The sequence below is a fragment of the Chiloscyllium plagiosum genome, unplaced genomic scaffold (assembly GCF_037043375.1).
Source record: "Chiloscyllium plagiosum isolate Xiang-an unplaced genomic scaffold, Cpla_swu_hap1 HiC_scaffold_23, whole genome shotgun sequence".
Lineage (NCBI taxonomy): Eukaryota > Metazoa > Chordata > Chondrichthyes > Orectolobiformes > Hemiscylliidae > Chiloscyllium > Chiloscyllium plagiosum.
In genome coordinates, this window is record NW_028270161.1 from 34,140,421 (window position 1) to 34,163,069 (window position 22,649).

A 22,649-nucleotide genomic window follows, 5' to 3' on the forward strand; every position below is an offset into this window, starting at 1 on the left:
GCTTCAAAGACTTCAATTATTCAAATGATCTTTTCATACAGATTTTTGAATTTATCGGTTACACACCACTCATATATTGATGGTATTTTAAAAATATTTTGGTAATGATTAGCAACAGTACAATATACATTGATGTTTCATTATAAATTAATGCCATTTCCTGACCACTTTTATTATCAAATCATGCATTAGCACTGTGTAAAAAAGTCTTCTCTAGGGATTTAGCGAGAAGGCACAAATGGACATTACTGGATGTTGGAGGTGCAAAATTACAGAAAAATAATCTGTGTACCTCCTGCTGTGCAATTTTCCCAAAACACTGGGGGAATAAAGTACCTCGTATATATTAATGAAAAAGTGCTGTAGCATAAATTCATCCACTGAAGTATTTATAGTTCATTACAAGGTTAAATAACTACTGAATTATTGAATAATAATTGATGGTGAACCCTTGCTCTCCAAATCTTTCATAGAGAAACCAAAGTAAAATCAATGATTCAGCAAAAAACAATGAAATGCAGCCAAAGAGTACAGGGCAATTGGCCATCTTAGCAAAAAGACTAGTTGCTGAGGTTTTATGATAGTTTAATGACATATTTTCTTCAACCCAAATCCCCAGTCCTTGCTTACCATTTTGTTAATCTTACATTATTCTGAGGAGGTAAGGCAACACTGAAAGAGAGAAGTCCAGGATTATTTACCCAACTGGGAAATAAACACCAAATCTCTTATTTCAAATGGCAATTTGCCACCATGAGAGGTGGATGGGAAGGGTCCGGACTGGGCTGGACAGACAGTATTCTGGCTCAAAATGCTTTGTTAGAGCCCTGCAGCAGTTCCTTGAAGGGCCACTGCTTTGATCCTCACCACACAGTTACACTTCCACTCATTGAAAAATAGCACAGACTAGATGATCAGAGTCTCTCCAAACAAATCTCCAACATTTTCCAGCCAAAGGATTTGGGCCTTTGTCATTGCTAATCTCAAATCATTAGAAAGAAGATGCATGTGAGCAGTGGAGGATGTTTTGTGTATTAACCTCCCTTCTTTTCACTATGGAGCACCCAGTCTTACTAGACCACGCTTCCTTGTTCACTACAACCATGTTTGAGATCCCACCAGTGAAAATTAGAAGCTCAAAACTGCATCCAACTCTCCTTGTTTAGCTCATACTTTAATTAAAACTGAAAACCTTTTCCTTCCATGTTCAGAAACCAAGTGATACCCAGAGCTTGTGATATAACATCTTGCTACTTTTGAAAAGATTGAAAGAAAAATACAGGTTAAATCTTATTAGATTACTTACAGTGTGGAAACCAGCCATTCAGCCCAACAAGTCCACACTGACAAGTAACCCACCCAGATCCATTCCCCTCTAACTAATGCACCTAACACTAGGGGCAATTTAGCATGGCCAATTCACAGCCTGCACATTTTTGGACGGTGGGAGGAAACCCACACAGGCACAAGGAGAATATGCAAACTCCACATAGACAGTTGCCCAAGGCTGGAATTGAACCTGGGATCCTAGCACTGTGAGGTAGTAGTGCTAACCACTGAGCCACGGTGTCGCCCTACTGGGAGGTGTTGGATTTGTGGCAATAATGCACAAAAAGCCCAGTGAGACCCAACTCAACATCAGCAGCATTTCGCTCCACCATATACTGTTAATAAGTGATTTTCTTGCTAGGCACTGGCAATTTCTCAATTAAAAGGGATTATTGTTGGTTTTGTAATAGCCTAATTCATTAATATTCAGCTTCCTCCTTATCAAGCAGCAAATAAGCTTGACATTATGAAAATGGGACATGCAAATTAGAATGAGTACTTGGTGAATTCAGCTCACTTTGTTCTAAAACACCTTCATATTGGGCACAGGGCACCAATATCTCAGGGCACCATGCAGCCCACATTCTTAGACATTGGCATCCACTACGGACAAGTCTCTAAGACCCCGGATGGCACATCTTTGATCCACATGAATAGGAAGGGTTTAGAGGGATATGGGCCAAATGCTGGTAAATGGGACTAGGTCAAATTGGGATGTGTGGTTGGCATGAATGGTTTAGACTGATGGGCCTGTTTCCATGCTGTATGACTTACAGGATACTCCTGCACTTCAATGCCAGACCTGGTCTGCAGGCAATTAATGCTGTAATACTACTGCAAAGCCACTGCATGGTCAGGGCAAGACTTATACAGTTAATGGTAGGTTCCTGGGTACAGTTGTTGAACAGACAGACCTAAAGGTTCAGGTGCAAAGTTCTTTTAAAGTCCCATCAAAAGTAGACAGGATGGTTAAGAAGACAGTTAGCACCCTTGTCATCACTGCTCAGACCAGTGAGCATATGGCAAGGGGAGGCAATGTCCTAATGGCTAGATTATTAATCCAAAAACTCAGCTAAAATGTTCTGGGAACCCAGGTTCAAATCTTGCTGTAGCACATGGTGGAATTTGAATTTAATAAAGAATCTGAAATTATGGGTCTAATGATAACTACAAAACTATTGTCAGTCTTTGGAAATATAGTTCACTCATGTCCTTCAGGGAAGGAAAGCTGTCATCCTTACCTGGTCTGACCTATGTGTGACTCCAGATCCACAGCAGTGTGGTTAACTCTTTACTGTCCTTTAGGCAATTAGGGATGGGCAATAACTGCTGACCTAGCCAGAGATGCCCATATCAGACGAATGAATAAAAAAACAAGGACTGGGATGTCACATTGTGGTTGCATAGAATGTTGGTGAGGCCAATTATGGAGTTCTGTGTGTAGTTCTGGTTGCCTTGATATGGGAAGAGTATTATTAACTTGTAGAGGCCACAGAAAATATTTACTATGATGTTACCAAGACTGGAGGGTTTGAGTTATAAGGACAAGCTTGGATAGGTTGCGACTTCTTTTACTGGAGTGTAGAAGGTTGTGGGTTGACCTTATTGAGGTTTATAAAATCACCGGCATAGATGAGGTGAATAGCAAAGATTTTTTTTTCCCTTTGAATAGGGGACTTCAGAACGAGAGGGCATATTTTTAAAATCAGATGAGAAAGATTTAAAAGGCACCTGATGGGCAACATTTTCACACAGAGAGTGGTTCATACGTGGAATGAACTGGCAGAGGAAGTGATAGATGCAGGTATAGTTACAACATTTAAAAGATATTTGGACAAGTACATACATTGAAAAGGTTTAGAGAGTTATGGGCCAAATGCAGGTCAAGTGGGATCAGTTGAGTTTGGGAAACTTGGTTGACATTGACGAGTTGGACTGAAGGGTCTGTTTCTGCACTGTATGACTCTGTAATTTACCGCAATGCTACTTAACCACAAAAAAGAAATTATCAGCCCTATGTGTTTGTCGGCACGATTGTATACACCAAATTCAAGCTTGTGGAAGGGATGAGAACAGATGAAGTAAGGTGTTACAAAGATCTCAATCTCTGGAAGAGAATAATATAATGTATTGGTCGATGAACAATGAGGTCTTTATTTCAACAAATACAGAAAGATTTACAGTTTCAAAGGATGGGTTTCAAATACTGCTCCAGACAGCCTGGACCTTTGGATTCTTATCCTGTCCTGACATCCCACTGGAGAGTTATATTCGGTGGGTGGTTGAAGTTCATCAAACTCTCCTTTCATTTGGGAAAACCGCAGAAGGAGTGTATGTTAAGGCACAGCTTGTCAGCCTGTTAATCAACTTGCAGATGATTCCAATGCTTCACACTGTTCTCCAAGAGCAGAATGTTTAAGATGTGAAAATAACAACAAATGCGTGGAGACCTTTGAGGAATGGTGAGAACTTTTGCTGATAACTATACTTTTCACTCGTCTCTTTCTTGCACACATTTTTTGTTGGAGCTATGTCTTTGTAGTAAAACACCTTTAAAGTGAAACCCTGGGTGGTCCGGTTTATATAAAGAACAGTGTTTCCAATACTACCTTGACAGTAGGCCTATTTAAAGCACAGATGTTACGTTGTTGTCCCAGATTTTGTCATCAAATTTCTTCAAGACAGAGAGGATCCTTGTTTTTCCATCAGGCTTGCATCATATGATTGCATTACTTTTTCAGGTCTAGAGATTTTTAGTCAGCTGTCTATGTTCTGACTAATATAAGGGAAAAATAACCTGCGTCTGACGGTTTTGGCACGAACGTACTTCTACAAGTGAATCAGAACTGACTGAAACTATCTTAGACATGACAGTCAATCAGTTGTCTAAAAGGATGTTTCAAAAATAATACTTTTTGAACAAACTTGGTCCTCTGAGAAAGAGTAGCAAGTAAGAAGTTTGATTCAGATCAACTATCAGTGCCTGGCGGTAAATTTCTCTCAACAGTACCTTACCCTAAAAGCATTTCTTCTAAATAATATAGTTTATGATGTCAGAATACAATAGATGAGGGCATTATCTCAGTCTAAAAGTCATATTAGTAACCTGATAGGGGTGTAGACAGGCAGATTGGCAGATCAAATGCCTTTGTGAGTCTCTTCTCAAGGTCAGACATTTGTTATGAATGACAACAAGAAATGCAGAGAGAGATTGAGAGAGGGGTGAGAGACAAATAACTGAAAACAGAGGGGAGAATTTTGCTACCATTATTGATGCCTGCATTACTGGTGTTTGCTGGAACCAATCTCTACTTGCACAGTGGTTATGTACCATGATCCAAATTTTAGTTGACGGAAAGGAATGGAGACGGCTGGTATTTCTGTAACTTTGCCTTCTACCCTCATAACACGTTTTACCAAAAGTGATTTAAAAATATTAGCTGATTTATCTAAGCAGCATTCAAATGAAAAATAAGCAAGTTGACGCCTGTAATTCTATCAGTGATTATTTCCTATCATCTACGTTTTAGTTGATCAGGGCTGAATCTTACTTTTTTTTTAGTTTGGTTGCAATGAGTTTCTTGTCATGAGGCCTCATGGGTTTTCTCACCATATCTTGCCCAATGTGCCTCATTAAATAATTAAACAAGAGTGTGGTGTGCTGGAAAAGCACCACAGGTCAGACAGCATCACAGAAGCAGGAAAATCGACATTTTGGGCAAAAGCCCTTAATCAAGAATGAGGCTAGGAGGCTCGGCGGGGTGGGGGAGCGGTTGGTTTGGATGCGGTGCAGTGCTAACTTTCTCCTCATTAAATACTTGCCTCACCCTTACGCCGTCTTTCTCAAAAATTCTAGCCCATTTTATCATATGTTGTTCCTAGAATGCCTCATCCACTGCTAGGATATCCCAGAGTGCACCAGCGTTGCTAGTGCCATCTATAAAAGGTTGTTCTGTGTCTGGACAAACACTGTCCATGTGGAACTGCCCCACATGATTCAAGGCAGGACCTGGAGGCCCTTCCTGGACATGATGATTCTCAGGCAGAATGTCTTCATTCCCTCAAACCAGAGGAGGTCATAACACCAGACTATGCCAGCCCGGACTGAGGTTGTCACCTGGATCAGTGTAGTCTCAACATAAAAGGAGTAAGAAAATAAATGACATTCTCCAGTCCGCCAACTTAAGTGTCATCTAGCTCACTCTGATACCGCACCCCCCCACACTCCCTCTATCTTTGATACTGTACCTACCTCTTACCAAGGCTCATTCTCTACTTCTCTCATTATTGCCTGCAACAACATCCCTCACTCGCTGACACCTACCATAATGTCCAACATCACTAATTTTGCACACCTTCTGCACTGCCCATTCTCTCACTCGGGACACCACCCCAGCTAGATCCAAAGTAACAACTGTGCTGCCCATTTCCATCACCCTTCATATCTGCCGTTCTCTCATTCCAGGAGGAAAACAGCTTACAATAAGACAGAAAAATTCACGAGGATGGTGGGTTTCCCAGCATTCACCTCCACATTTCTTGTGTAAAAAGCATCCAGAATCTGATCACCCTGAGCAACTGTCTGATCGTATTCAAGCCCCCGAGCTGGTATCAGACCTTGCCCTTGACTTACAGTGCCAGAACCCCTGAGCAAAGGCTATCTCCCTTGACTGGACTGAGGCCAGCTGACAACCATGTCAAGCTTCCTGGAGCTTGGTATCTCTGGGTGAAGGGAAACGTTCAAAAAGCTGAGACAAGGTTTTGCAAAGCAGGGGTGCTGTGAGCATTCAGGTAGGCTCAGAGTGAGAGAGTACTATGACTGTGAGTAAAGACCGCAGTGGTGCAGCCTGGTGCAGGCCATGAGTTTGGTCTGTGTCCCTGTGTGCACAGTGTCCCTTCAGATAGTTGCTGCTGCAGCCCAAGTTGTAATATTGAACTGCAGAACCATGCTGCAAGTGAATTGGAGATATGCCATGAGAGTTCTTGGAGGCTGGTACATTTTGAATGCCAGTGTTCAAAGAGATGGAGTGCATGAGGATGGTGCCCATGGAGCATGCCCTGAGATATTCATGCCTAGTATCTAACATAGTGGGCCTTTTGAGCAAATAGCGAGCTGTATTCATAAGCACGCACTCTGATTACCATGTCAGGTTTTCTTGACATCTAGCTTTTTCATTGCATTTAGTAAAATAGGAAAGTATTAATGATGCAAGATGTGGCATTAATAAGGTGTTTAACAAGCTTTAATCTCCCTTACTTAGCAACATGCCACTGCAGAGCAAAAAGCTCGCCTTGCCACTATGCAGATGCATAAATGATGCAAAGAGTTGTTCCTGATGTTGCGACTGGCCTCTCTGCACTTCTCACATGATTGTGTCACATATCTCCATAGGTCTGTATAAGATTTTACACTTTGTCTCTTTTCTCAGTCCTTGTCTGGTCTCATACAAACTCTCACTTTTTTTAACTTCTGCTTTCCCTTTTCTACAAGCTTCACTGACCCGACGTGTCTTCAAATTTTTATGATTCTCACTTACTTGCAAAACACTCATTCTCTCTTCACATCTTCGTGTCTCTATTTTTTATATTGTTTCAATCTTTCTGTGCCTCACCTCACCCTGACACCCTGGAATTACAATTGGATCTCCAATTCTTTGAAAGGAGGATATGAGATACTCGGGGAAGAAGTGGGAGATAGTAGGTTAATTAAAAGCGTATTCTGATCTGGACATCCTTGATCTGGCCTTTGCCCTGGAGGCAAAGCCTAACTGGCAATGAAACGGACAGCCACCTCAATAGGCATGCAAAAATAAAAATAGAATTAGAAAGAAATGCCATTTATTTATGTTAGAAGGGTGCAAACTTACCTGGTGTAATGGTCCAGGCCAGGCCCATGCAAACATTTTAAGAAGGTAGCCTAGAACCAAATTTTTCTTATTTTAAAGGCAGGTATAACATAGATATTCCTGGAGTGATGCAGCTGGTCAAACCACTCAGCCATAAGCAAAACAATTTATTTGCACACTGCAGTTGAAAAGTGAACAAAAGAAAACAGAATTGAGAACAACTAAACTGTTTGGAAACTCAACCAACTCAAAATCGCAACTTAACAACAAAGCTGTTCTAATACCCACAACATCCCAAAAAACACACCTCTTGGCAAAAGGTAAATTCAAACACAGGTTCTTAGAGGCAGGAGAGATTGCAGAGAGAAATCAGACAAGAAACATCTGTTGAAGCAAGGAACCTTTTTTCAGAGTAACAGCTTCTCTGCAACCAGCAGTTTCTGACTGCCTGCTAAAACAAATCAAACAAGAAAAGATTTGAATTAGGAGAATTGGCCACTCCCCTGCCATTGTTTAAAGTAGCCACTTTCAGACATAGTGACACCTCTGTCTTTACAACCCCTCTTGAAAAAAAACATGTAGAAAATAACCTTTTTAAATGGGCAGTGTTGTCACACTGGTCTGTGTGTGATAAGCCAGGACCAGGGCCTAAGACTGATAGGAAATAAATAATTCTGGAAAGGAAAGTAGGGAAGGTGAAGATGGCCAATCTGCCATTCAAACTGAAACAGAATCAAGAGGCTTGTTTTTAAAATTATTTTTTATAATGTGTTGCTTATCTATTCAATACTTCCATGGCTGATCTTCAGCTACAACCCAATTTTTCCAACAGATTCCAACAGAAATAAGAAAACAAACTGTCCCTTAAATTATTTAAGGAACGTAAAAAACAGGAATAGATCATTCAACATCTTAAATCTTCTTTACCATTCATTAACTAACCAAAATCTCAACTAATGCCTACCTCGAGTCCATATCCCTTACTACCCCATTAATAAAAAAAAATCACTCTCAGTTTTGAAATTTAAAAGTCACTGTCTTCAAAAGCTTTTTGGTGGGGGAAGCTCACACCAACTCTCTTCACACCTGCACCGTTGTGAAATTATCGGACTGTTTGTACTTTGACATTAATTTGTGGGATGTGAGCATCATTATGTATTCAATCACACTCTTGACTTGTGCCTTGTGGCTGGTGGATTGATTCTGGGGAGTCATGAGATGAGTTACTCATTGCAGGGATCTTCGCCCCACTGCAAAATTCATCCCGTGGCTATAGACTCCAACTCTGTCTTTCTCTCTGTGCGGTTGTATTTTTGGAAAGGCAAATCAAGGCAGGACTTATACAGTTAATGATAGGGCCCTGGGGAGTGTTGCCAAACAAAGAGACCTAGGGTGCAGGTGAATAGTTCCTTGAAAGTGGAGTTGCAAATAGACAGAGTGATGAAGAAGGCATTTGGTATGCTTGCCTTTTTTGTTCAGCGTATTGAGTACAGAAGTTAAAATGTCATGTTGCAGCTGGACAGGTCATTGGTGAGGCTGTTTTAAAATATTGCATTCAATTCTGGTCTCCTTGCTAGAGGAAAGATGTTGTTAAAGTTGAAAGGGTTCAGAAAAGATTTAGAAAGATGTTGCTGGGATTGGAGTGTTTGAACTAAAGGGAGAGGCTGAATAGCTGGGGCTATTTTCCTTGGAGCATCAGTGGCTGAGGGGTAATCGTACAGAGCTTTATAAGGGCATGAGAGGCATAGATAGGATGAATAGCCAACATTTTTTTCACCCAGGTGGGGGGCTCAAAACTAGAGAACATAGGTTTAAGGTGCGAGGGGAAAGATTTAAAAGGGATCTAAGGCACAACTTTTTCACACAGAATGTGGGGCGTGTATGGAACCAGCCATAGGAAGGGGATGCGTACAATTATGACATTTAAAAGGCACCTGGATGGATGTACGAGTAGGAAAGGTTTAGAGGGATGTGGGCCAAATGCTGGCAAATGGGACTAGATTAATTTAGGATATCTGGTCGACATGGCTGAGTTTAACGGAAGGGTCTATTTCTTGCTGTATAACTCTCGGACTGTATAATTCTATAACTGAGTCCAAACCAGACTGCTCATAACTCATATTTGGGCGCCCACTGATCATTTCCAAGCACATATCTATTACCAATCTCCACCTCTATCCTTCCCCACCACTGCCTTAGCTCATCTGCTGCTGAAACCCTCATCTCGGCCTTTATTGGTAAAATTCCAAGGCCCTGCCAGCCAGGTGTATATTGTTTTGGGTTCTGTTCACTCAACACCACCGTCACTGACTGTCATTGCTACGAGGCAAGCAACACTTCGACTTTAAAATTCTGTTCCTTGTTTTCACATGTTTTCCAGGCTTTACCCCCTCCCACCCAAAACCCAACATCTCCGGCCCCTCAACCCTTTGAGATATCTGTGCTGAAATAATTCTGGCCTCTTGAGCTCCTCTAACTTTATTTGCTCACTATTGTGGCTGGACCTTCAACTGCAAACCTAGGTCTTCACTTTGGAATCTCCTCCTGTGCCCCTTTGCTTCTTTACCCCTTTTAACATATCCTTATTTCTTTGACTACACTTTTGGTCATCTTATCCCTTTCCGTGTATTGGAGTCATATTTTAACAATAATGTTCCTTTGAAGTGCTTGAGATCTTTTAGATTAGATTACTTTCAGTGTGGAAACAGGCCCTTCGGACCAACAAGTCCACACCGACCCATTCCCCTACATTTACCCCTTCACCTAACATTATGGGTAATTTAGCATGGTCAATTCACCTAATCTGCACATTGTTTGGACTGTGGGAGGAAACCCACGCAGATACAGGGAGAACGTGTAAACTCCACACAGTCAGTAGCCTGAGGCGGGAATTGAACCCGGGTCTCTGGCGCTGTGAGGCAGCAGTGCTAACCACTGTGCCACCATGCGCCCAGTTATGTAAAATGACTATATGAATACAGGTTGTTCTTTCGTTGATCTGGAGTGATTTCCAGACTTCTACTTTGTGTGAAAACATTATTTATGATATAACCCATGAATGGTTTAGCTCTAATTTAATTCTGAACTCTTCCACTAGAGAAAATAGTTTCTCTGTTTATACCAACAAATCCTTTAATCATCTTAACCACTTTAATTATATCACCATTAATCTTCTTGGCTGAATGCAAGCCTAGTTTATGCAATCGATCCTCATAATTTAACCCCACTAGCTCTGACATCTTTGTAATCAATTGTCAACACAACCCCACAAACCTCCGCACTTCCCCTCCACACACCCACCCCCTAGGCAAACCCCAACAAGTGTAATACAGTGTATGTTTTCTGGTGTGTGTTGCTTGGTGATGACCATAGTATACCAGATGGTGTCTAACTAAGGCTTTGGAATCTCCTCCTGTGCCCCTTTGCTTCTTTACCCCTTTTAACATATCCTTATTCCTTATTTCTTTGACTACACAAACTAAACCTAAATAGCACACCCAACTGTCTTAAGATGAAGGCTAACATTTCTTAGTTTTCAAATTCTATTTTGTTACTTGTCCACCACTTTTAATGATATCTGTACATGGATCTCTACCGTTTTACAGCTTAGAAAATAAATTGATCTAATTTTATTGAATCTAAAGTAGACGACCTCACACTTCGCCACATGGAGCTTCATCGATTATTTCTTTGCCCATTTACTTTCCTCACTATCACACTTTGCTCACTATCAATTTCACTTTGCAATCTTCTTTCCCAGTGGTTAGCACTGCTGCCTCACAGCACCAGGGATCTGGGTTCAATTCCTGCCTCGGCCAACTGTCTGTGTGGAGTTTGCACATTTTCCCCGTGTCTGCGTGGGTTTCCTCCGGGTGCTCCAGTTTCCTCCCAGAATCCAAAGATGTGCAGGTCAGGTGAATTGGCCATGCTAAATTGTCCATAGTGTTAGGGGAATGGGTCTGGGTGGGTTACTCTTCGGAGGGTTGGTGTGGAGTTGTTGGGCCTAAGGGCCTGTTTCCATACTGTAGGGAAATTAATCTAATCTACACTACTTACTGTTCCATTTTACTCACTATTGTTAACTATCTTGGATATATCATTGTCTATTCCTCTGAATCATTCACAAAAATAACAAAAAATGTTTGACCCCAATACAAATCCTTTTAAAGGCTATAAATCACAGGAATACATGTACGTTATTCTACTGTTAACAATTCCCTTCCATTTCAAAACTTTTCCATATGTTCCATGCACTTCCATTTGTCCAAACACTCTCCTTTGTGAAAAATTATGCAAAGCCTTCCAGAGGTCCATACAGACAATATGCATCAATAATCCTCTTGTGATGATCTCCTCAAGAAATTCAAAAAAGTTAGTAGACATTACCCACACTTAGCAAGTCCATGTTGGCTCTCCTCTCACCATCCAAAACCCCAAATACACTTTCCATTTGACGCAGCAATTCACACGTACTTCTTTCAATTTAGGTTACTGTATTTGCTTTCGGATGGATAGCAGTTGTCTATTATTCTGTCAGTTACCCCTCCTCTGGACCCTCTTTTGTTTTATTAGTTGACACTTTCCCACTTTCTTTGGCTATTCCCATCAACTCTTCAGTAATTTAATATCTCCCAGTTTCTGTCCTATCACAAAATGTCCTTTCAGATGAACAAACTCCTTCTGCACTGTATCTGTGATTCTATAATTCTGTTTTCTTTTCAATCTTCTTTTCCATATCAATTCATTAAAACGTATTATGTTTCTAAATTTTCCAAATGCTAATGTAGGTTCATGGCCTGAAAGGGTATCTTTGTTTCTTCCTCCAGAGATGATGTCAGGCTTGTTGAATATTTCCAGCATTTTCTGTTTTATTTAAATTTCAGATTTCCAGTATCTGCAGTGTTGTGCTATTGTTTCAAAATATTACTATTTGATTGGTTCAACATTGTAAATGTATGATAAGAAATAACAAGGCAAAGAGGGAGAATATTGTTTATAACTGGCACAGGTTTCACAACCTTTTGCAGAGTTAAGAAAATTCGCAACTCAACATCGGGTTGATGTACTTATGTTCAAAAGCTACATCATTCACTACTAGGAGAAAGTGATGAAGGGTTTATGCTGGAAACATCGATTCTCCTGCTCCTCGGATGTGGCCTGAGCTGCTGTGCTTTTCCAGCACCATACCCTTGGCATCATTCATTCACTTATAGGCGAAACACACTTATAGGCGAAAGTGAATACTGCAGATGCTGGAGATCAGAGCTAAGAGTGTGGTGCTGGAAAAGCACTGCCGGTCAGGCAGCATCCAAGGAGCAGGAAAATCGACATTTCAGGCAAAAGCCCTTCATCAGGAATGAGGCCTTCATTCACTTATAGTTTAATCCATGTGCTACTCAGCTTGGACAGAAAATGTCCTTTAAGCATCAGTGAAAGACACAAAATAACTACACATGGTAGTGCCTATAATGGATGTAAAAGGTGAATCACAATTCAACATTGTCATTATTCTGCTTGCACAAATAATTGATTGCCCTTTTGACGAGCAGGATATAATCTTGGTCAGAATGATGAGTTAAAGCTGTTTTTTAAATGAAGAAGAGGAAATGGTGGAATGACTTAGGCACTTTTGTGTGTTTTGCCACTTGAGACTAGACAGAAATGAATAATACACTTTGGAAATCAGAGCAGAGCTGTGCAATTCATAGGCTGAAGAGAGTATGTGAATGCTGTCTCAATCATCCTTAGGTTAGGGCAGCAGAAGAGAAAATATTTCCTGAAACACAGGCTGCCAGCATAAGTATAATCACAGTTTACTTTTGTATGTAGCCTCAAACTGAAAACCAATAGTAGTTACTTCTTATTTTATGTACCATTACAGAGGTTTTGTAATCCCTCACTTGATTAGAAAATGTAAATTTTTGCCCATGTTGCTTTAATGGTAGACTTAGATTTTACAAGTTAAAGTCACAAAGCATATTATGATGCATACTTTGTGAGATCACACAATGAGGAAATATGTTGAATTGTAAATTCACCAATCCAAAAAGTTGCCCCTTTGCAGCATCCAACAGATTCCACTTAACTGATTGGTACTGATGCTAAACAATTGTTGTCCGGTAACAACCAGAGAAAACATTCAAGTTCAGCAGGAACAAAAATGGCCACTTGTAGATCAACATCCATTTCTCATCCATGATTATGTTGAAGGACAGATCCAATAACTTTGCCAGTCAAAGCAGATCTAATACTGCAATCCTGCTTAAGCACTTGTCAAATGACGTTACGCAGTATTTTGAAGTTTTAACATTTACTTGTCAGTTTGAACAAAGGCATTAACCTGTTTTAAGTTAAGACCTTTGTTAAAATAAGATATGGAGAAATTTCACACAGATATCTAACACATTCAAAACTTGGTTTCAAAAGATTGGTTTCACATGAGAGATATTGCCATGGAGTCTGCTATTTGTTATTACACACAATGACATCCAAAACTGGTCAAATATGCTGCAAAGTTTCCTACTCCCTCATTTCACTAGCAATGGTCAATATAGGTTTGAAGAGCATATTGCATTTTAAGATGCAGCTGATATCAAAAAAACTCTCAAACTTCACTCATTTTATTTTGTTATGCAAAATCCTTGACAAGCTCTGTTTAAAATGATATATTTATCCAAAAGCAAAATTATGTGGATACTGAAAATCTGAAATAAGAAAAAAACATAGCAGGTCAGGTAACATCTGTTGAAAGAGAAACAGCTAATATTTCAGGTTGACTTGATTCTGATAAAAGGTCTTCAAGCTAATGTGATACCTCTGTTTCTCTCTCTATAGATGCTGTTTGACCTGCTCGATCTTTCCAACATTTTCAGCTTTTTGATTCAACAGTGAAATAAAGCAGAGGTTCAATGTTCAAACAATATAGGCTAATATATTTTTAAAGCACAACTATTTAATTTGTTCACGTGTTTTAACTTTTTTTGTCAGTTTGTCCAGGATGTGTTATAATGACAATTAAAAACAGTGTATGCATTGTAATATACCCTTGGCTGGTCAATTTTTAAACATTTTTGCTCAGACTTGAGCAGATGAAAACAAACCACATCCTCGTTATACGAAAAACTACACAGGTGTGATGAATAGTTCTATCAGTATCATTTTAGCTCGGCATTGAAGTATACAAATGTATAGCATCTGTTTTTATAATCTGCATGATTCTAATCATAAACACAATTGTGTGCAGCAATGTTTTAACAGTATTCATTTGAAGTGGGGAAGAAATTGCACAAAAAGTTCATTTATGGCTATGATTTCCTGATGAGCTAAAATTTGTGCACCAAGGGCATCTGATTAATCAGATGATATACAAAATGGATCAAAGTGCATAAGCCTTCCTGATTGTGACTTTAGATTTATTTCTTCCTTAACCTTCAGTCTAAACATAGTCATATTTACCCTAATAATTATTTGAAAATGAAACAAAGGATCATCAACTGAGACAGAAACTTATGTTAAATCAAACAGAATAGACAAACAGTTGTTCTAAAGAAAATGCTAGTTTGAGCTTTTACCTTGGTTGACTGCGTCTGGAAAATAACCAATGTAAATTAGAAAGCATAATTCCTTGCAAGAGGGCTATAATTCAAGATATTGATCTGCATTTGAAAAAAGCAGATAAACCCAAAGGGCTCCCTTTGGTCTCTAAGAACATATTAAAGATGCACTTTGGCACATACCTTAGATAATTTGCAACCAGCCATACAGTAATAATATTATACCAAGAAATCATTGCTCTTATTTATTGACAAAGTACAGTTCATGCACAAACTGTAACTCCATCAAAAGAACAAGACTCACACCTCATCATGTCTAAAAGAAATTACTGGATCATTCCAGTTAAGGTTCTTGCATCAGTAAAGAAAAAAAAAATTATGTCCTTGAAATTCTATGATTTAATGAGGACCTTAATTACTATTTAACTTTTGACAGAATCATGATGGTGGCATTCCTTTACGTCCTGATGATAAAAACTCCTTGTGAGTTAAATGTTTATCATTAAACATTCCAATTTGAAACAATAATGATGGCATCTGTCAAATCAAACAATGTTTTCAATGGTAACAACACAAATGGAAGTGGCTATAAAATCAATTCATATAATCAGAGAGTGGTTACAGCACGGAAGGCAATCATTTAGCCTGTTGTGTGCATGCTGTCTCTCTGCAAAATTAACTCACCTAATCTCGCTTGCCCTATGTCTGATTTTCAACTAGTAGAAAAAAATAGAATGGTGAGGACACAGTTAAATTCCATGTAGTACTTATCTGACACCTATTCATACTGATGTTCCATTAGAAGTTCTGAGAAAGCAAGGTAAAATATCTAATGTATTTTCTCACTCTTGGAGTCCTGGAGAAAGCTGTAACACTCTGACCAAAGTTGAAGCTAACTCAACAACAGCCAAAGTTAATTTTGGGACACTCTAGATCAAACATTCTTTGTTCCATCTGAGACAATATGAGTATCGTGAAATGACAAGTACTCATGTCACTGATCTTCAAACCATAACTTGAATTAACCATAATTTGAATATTGCTTCTCATGGTTAGGGACTATATATCCAGCAACATATACCATGAAAGATTGCAAAAATTGTAAATTTCTCCTTTCAACGGAGTACTGTTCATTTACCATGTCAACTTTCAGTAAAGCATAAATGTCTGATCCTTAAAATATTCAATTCATTTGTCTAAGACAGGAGAACCACATGAACACCCATTTTGGATTTTACTGAGTCAGCTTACAGAACATTAACAATTATTTATAGCACAAATTTGGTCAATGTGGGAGTATATGTTTCTCACAAGTTTCTCCTACACTTCATCTAATCGCATTGACATAGCCTTTTGTCCTTTTCTCCCTCATGTGTTTATCTAGCTCTCCCCTTAAATGCATGAATGCCTACAGGCTCAGCTCCTTCTGATGGTGGCAAGTTCCACATTATAAGCAGTATCTGAAATGAAAGATGTTTCTCCTGATAACTCTGCTTGATTTTTAAAAATGATTATCTTGGATTTACGTCTCCCATTTTTTTGCCTTTCCTGTAAGTAGAAATGCCTTATGTCTACCCTATCAAATCCTATAAAAAGCTTAAACACCTCTAACAGGTTAGTCAGGAGTCTTTTACAAAATTCATGGAAATCCTATTGGGATATCAGAGATGATATTCTTTGGATAGACTGAAACACTTCTTCAGGACGTATTATATTGATGTGGAGGGATGCTAAAGATTTTATCCATCTTTTCCAACTGGAAAATTGGAAGTGGTTTCTTCCTTAATATCTGGGCAAAGGTGGCCAATAACCTACTTTCCATTCCAGCCCCACATTGGAATTCCAGGCTTTAACTCCACTCGTGTTGTGATGAGTAGAACTCACGAATGTCATGTATGTCTAATTTCTGCAGTTGGTTTAAATTTAAATGCATTTTTAAAGAATCCATGTTGGTTAATTCACTGTCTCAAAATACTGTACCTTTGTACATAATTGGAGGGAAAGAAAATATCAAAAAAAAGAGAGAAAAGGGAGGCAAAGTCATTTTATGTGTCAGCGCAAGGAGAAATGAAATAGAAACAAAACACAGCCCAAACTGGTCATTTTTAAATTTCCCTGAGCAGATGTTCATGTATCATAGAATCCCTACATGTGAAAGCAGGCCATTCGTCCTACAGAGTGCACACCGACCTTCCAAAGAGTATGCCAGTCGGACCAAGTTAACAGTCCCAATCAGGGAACTTGGATTCTATGAGGTCCACCTGTCTGACCTCGTTATAATTACTACAAATATATTTCTAAATCAGGATGTTGAGTGGTTTGGAGGAGCACTTGCAGGCGGTGGTGTTTTTGTGTATCTGCTGCTCTGTCTTTCTAGACACTAGAAGTCATGGATTGGGAGGTGCTGACCGAAGGAGCCTTGGTGAATTTCTGCAGTGCATCTTGTAAATGGTGCACACTGCTGCGAATGAACGTCAATGGTGGAGGGAGTGGATGTTTGCAGATGTGGTACCAATCATGTGGCTGTTTTGCCCTGGATGGTGTCACATTTCTTTGATGCTGTTGGAGTTGAACTCATCTAGGAAAGTGGAGAATATTCCATCACACTCTTGATTTGTGCCTTGTGGATGGTGGACAGGCTCTAGGCAGTGAGGATATGAGTTACTCAGTGCAGTATTCCTAGTAACTATCCTGCTGTTACAGATAAAGTATTTATATGGCTCATACAATTCAGTTTCCAGTCAATAATAGCCCTCAGGTATTAAAGGTAATGTTTTGGTCAATGAATGTCATGGAGTGATGGTTAGATTCTCTTTCACTGGAGATGGTCATTGCCTTGCAGATATGTCACTTACCATGTCAGCCAAAACCCAGATGTTGTCCAGGTCTTGCTACTTGTGGACATAGGCTGCTACAGTATCTGAGGATTCATGAATGGCCTGGAACAATGAGCAGCCATGAAGACCCCAGAGGAGAAATATGTAGGACCCTTAGTGGGCCCAGACTGGAAGGATACCAAAGGATAATGGGTTAGTTCAAAAGCTGGAAGTTCTCATGCAGGTCAGTCCTTGCTGCCAGCTGGGGCCTCAATTAGACACAAGTACAATCCCAGCAGCATCAGGATGAGACATTTAAGTAGGTTGTAATTTGTCACTTAAGGGCTCAACTGGCCTTGGCGGGAAAGGTCAATACTCCCAGCTCAGATCTAATAAAGGGTATTCAGAAAGGCATTGGGCCTTCGATGCCATGCTGTTACTGGTCTTCTTTCCTCAGAAACACTTCTGTAGAAGTGGGATACTATTAGCTCCATGATGGGTTCATAAGACTCTTAAGTGGAGCTGCACTGCTGTATGTTCCCTACCATTTCATACAAGCATACACAAAATTATGACAGACAGCATATTGTGCTTCTACTAATTGTTAAACTGAAAATTGTGGAAGTTCTCCAAATCCCTAGAACCACAATGGACCTCTGGCTGCAGCTTCCTTGGCTCTTGCTACTTTTGCTGCCATTCCCGCCAACTCCTCATCACTTACATTCAATATTTCACCAGGTGTTCCCTCTGAATATTTTGTTCATGATTTTTTAAAGGGAACCTACGTGTCCTGGCATTTGTAGGTCTGTAATGTTTGGTGGTTGAGTGCATCAGGTCATCTCCAGGTGGAACATCACCTTGGAACATCCGTAGACAAAAGGAAAAGGAAGGAGAGCAGTTAGTGTTGGACACAGTTCAGTAGTAGCAGAGTTACTGGTATCATGCAATCGCAGGGGAATGACCTGTGATCACTTTTTTTAGCGAAATAAAATATTGGATAACACTGACAGCAAAACTATTCCTACACTCCACCCCACCCCCCGCCCCCTCATTCCCCCACCCCTCACTTTATAAGAGATTCAGTTGTGTGTTGGATTCCAGGCTTTATTGTAATGTAGAATCCTAATTGGAATTGAGAGGAAACTCAGAGGATTCCCATGTGCACTGTACAGATTCAGGAAGCCTCATCCAACATGCAAGACAGTTTACATTAATGATTGCAATAGCCAGAAGGAAAATCAGTAGGTCTGTTCTCAGCTGCATACCTATAATACAAATGCACCTTCAGGCTATCATGCAGTAATCCAATCAAAGCATTAAAATGGCAGTTTGAGCTCACCACAAACTGTTGCTGTTACTTGAACTCTGAGATTAGATTATTACCATGTACTCACCCTTTGGTGTTGTGTGTACAAGTCTGTGTCTTTTGCTAATATTTGTTTATCGCTGTCATTTCTTAAGCTATTTCATTTAGAGCTGTCAGTGTGTTATGTTCATAACATGTGGCAAATAGCACACAAAAACAATGCCTTGTGATGTTGATAAAAGACAGTTAATGAGATTTAGTACGTGATGGTTTCTTAGGATTTAGAATTCTCCGTTAGTATCAGATTATTTCTCCCTATCACATGTGCCTTCTGGTCCTTCTTCAACACTTGCTAACACAAAATCCTAAGAATTATTAAAATAATCAGTTGCAAACATAGTGACAATTTGAAAAGAGTTTCTGTACTGTTGATCCATTAATCTGGAATTAAAAAGTAGTTTTCACTCCAAGTTGTAAGAAGTGAACACAATTTCTGACCAATATTTTGCCTTTCATTGCGATTTTTAAAAAAGATTGATGAGATAAAGGTTTACTTTGGTGCCTTATTTCTTTATCACTGACCAGAATTTGTCAACATAAACCCTAGTGACTCCGTGCGTCAAAACATCCGCTGTTTTATCCCAGAGTCTATACCCACTAATGTTAAATTTGTCATATTGGGTAATATTCTCTTCTTACAATGGGAAAACTTTGTATACTTATGTCCAAGTGGCTTAACAGGAATATTCTTAGATATATTTGATGGCAAAATGAGATATTAGCTACCTAAACGATGTGGGATTTCAGGAACATCCTGAAAGAGGAAATAGAGGTAAAGAGACAGAAAGGTTGTGGGAGTGATTTCCAAAGAGGGATTTTATAGTCTTAGCTGAAAACACAGCAGCAACTTGTGAAGTGATTAAGTTGGTGATGTGCAAGATGACAGAATTTGGAGAATGTCAACATCTTTAAGGACTGGCAGAGTTTACAGAAACATTAAAGAATAAGGCCTTGGAGGGAACTGAGACTAAGAATGAGAATTTCTAAGTTGAGTTGTCATGTTCTCTGGGTGTGAAGTTAAGTCAGAGAGCACTGGGGTAATGGTGTGAGTTAAGACACAGAATTTTAAAGCTTATAAGAGTACAAAATAAGAGACTGAGCTGGAAAGTGCAAACCTTAAAGACATAGATGGTTCACCAGATCGACAGAGGCAGGTTAGGATTAGGGAAAACAAGACATGTTCATCATTGTCTGGCCTTCAGAATCGAGGATGACATCTGTCAGTCAAGGTGGAATCATTGGACGACTGGGAAACAATTCTGGATCCTGAGATTTTTCTGAAAGGGAGGCACAGTATCACATTGGGAAATGTAATTTGCATCCTCAAATTGGCTTCCACCACCTTCCTCTACTGGCATCATTCCACTTTGAGGGCGAGTCTCTGAACCTTATAATATCATGTGCCTCAATGGGTCAAGAAGTACCATGGCAGGATATCGGCAGTTTTCTCCACCCAGTCAATGATGTCAATGCTTCCATGCAATAGGGCAATCTGGAGTGTATCCTTAATTTTTTTTGGCTTCCCTTTGAGCATTGCCTAATAGATAGCTAGGAGAAGAAAACCTGGCAAAGGAACCAGTTTTGGGGCATCAGGATGCAATGGCCTGACCATCAGAGTTGGTTCTTCAAATGCAGGACTTCAATACTCGTTGGCGTAACTTCATGGATGATGCTCACACTGTTCTGGCTATCCTCCCATTCGATCCATATGCTTCTACATAGACCCTATAGGTGGAAGTTCTTCACGATTTTACTGTGATATGAGTGGATAGTTCAGATGAGCTGCGGTATAGGAGGGTAGTCAACACAACAACCTTATAGTCCAGGATCCTTGCTGACAACAGGTTCTTGTTGTCAAAGACTCATTGTCACAGATTGAAGAAGGCAGCACTGATACAGTTGGTGCTGGACTTCCTTATCACTAATAGTCCCTTTAAAGTATGGCTGCCACAGATATGGGAAGTGCTGCGAATATTTCAGAGCCATCCCATCTGCATAGGTCTTGCAAGGAATGTTCAATTGACCCAGGGAAAGTCAATTAAGTAAAGACCATGATGGTGTCATAAACGATGGTGTTTAAAAAGTCAAGCAGCTTTTGCATGCCTTGTATTGAGTCAGCCATCATGTAGTAGTGATCAACAATCTGAGTACTGTGGGAGAATTTACAGTTGTAGAAACAGATGGTCTTGGCAATGTAGCATAAACGCAGTTGGAAGTACATCTCAGGGACAAGATGTTGGCAAAAGTGGTGCCACTGTTTAAGAAAGGTGGTAAGGACAAACCAGGAAACTATAGACCAGTGAGCCTGACCTCGGTGGTGGGCAAGTTGTTGGAGGGAATCCTGAGGGACAGGATGTATGTGTATTTGGAAAGGCAAGGACTGATTTGGGATAGTCAACATGGCTTTGTGCAAGGGAAATCATGTCTCACAGACTTGATTGAGTTTTTTGAAGAAGTAGCAAAGAGGATTGATGAGGGCAGAGCAGTAGATGTGATCTAAATGGACTTCAGTAAGGCATTCAACAAGATTCCCATGGGAGACTGGTTAGCAAGATTAGATCTCACAGAATACAGGGAGAACTATCCATTTGGATACAGAACTGGCTCAAAGGTAGAAGACAGAGGGTGGTGATGGAGGGTTGTTTTTCAGACTGGAGGCCTGTGGCCAGTGGAGTGCCACAAGGATCAGTGCTGGGTCCTCTACTTTTTGTCATTTACATAAATGATTTGGATGCGAGCATAAGAGGTACAGTTAGTAAGTTTGCAGATGACACCAAAATTGGAGGTGTAGTGGACAGCGAAGAGGGTTACCTCAGATTACAACAGGATCTTGACCATATGGGCCAATGGGCTGAGAAGTGGTAGATGGAGTTTAATTCAGATAAATGTGAGGTGCTGCATTTTGGGAAAGCAAATCTTAGCAGGACTTATACACTTAATGGTAAGGTCCAAGGGAGTGTTGCTGAACAAAGAGACCTTGGAGTGCAGGTTCGTAGCTCCATGAAAATGGAGTTGCAGGTAGATAGGATAGTGAAGAAGGCGTTTGGTATGCTTTCCTTTATTGGTCAGAGTATTGAGTACAGGAGTTGGGAGGTCATGTTGCAGCTGTACAGGACATTGGCTAGGGCACTATTGGAATATTGTGTGCAATTCTGGTCTCCTTCCTATTGGAAAGATGTTGTGAAACTTGAAAGGGTTCAGAAAAGATTTACAAGGATGTTGCCAGGATTGGAGGATTTGAGCTATGGGGAGAGGCTGAACAGACTGGGGCTGTTTTCTCTGGAGCGTCAGAGGCTGAGAGGTGACTTTATAGAGGTTTACAAAATTATGAGGAGCATGGATAGGATAAATAGACAAAGTCTTTCCCCTGGGGTCAGGGAGTCCAGAACTAGAGGGCATAGGTTTAGGGTGAGAGGGGAAAAATATAAAAGAGACCTAAGGGGCAACATTTTCACATAGAGGGTGGTACGGGTATGGAATGAGCTGCCAGAGGAAGTGGTGGACGCTGGTATAATTGCAACATTTAAGAGGCATTTGGATGGGAATATGATAAGGAAGGGTTTGGAGGGATATGGCAGGTGGGACTAAATTGGGTTGGGATATCTGGTCGGCATGGACGGGTTGGACCGAAGGATCTGTTTCCATGCTCTACATCTCTATGACTCTAAATGGTATAGTTCATCTATAGATGCTGTAAGAGTTTAAATACACAGATTTTACAGCATAGAAACAAACATTT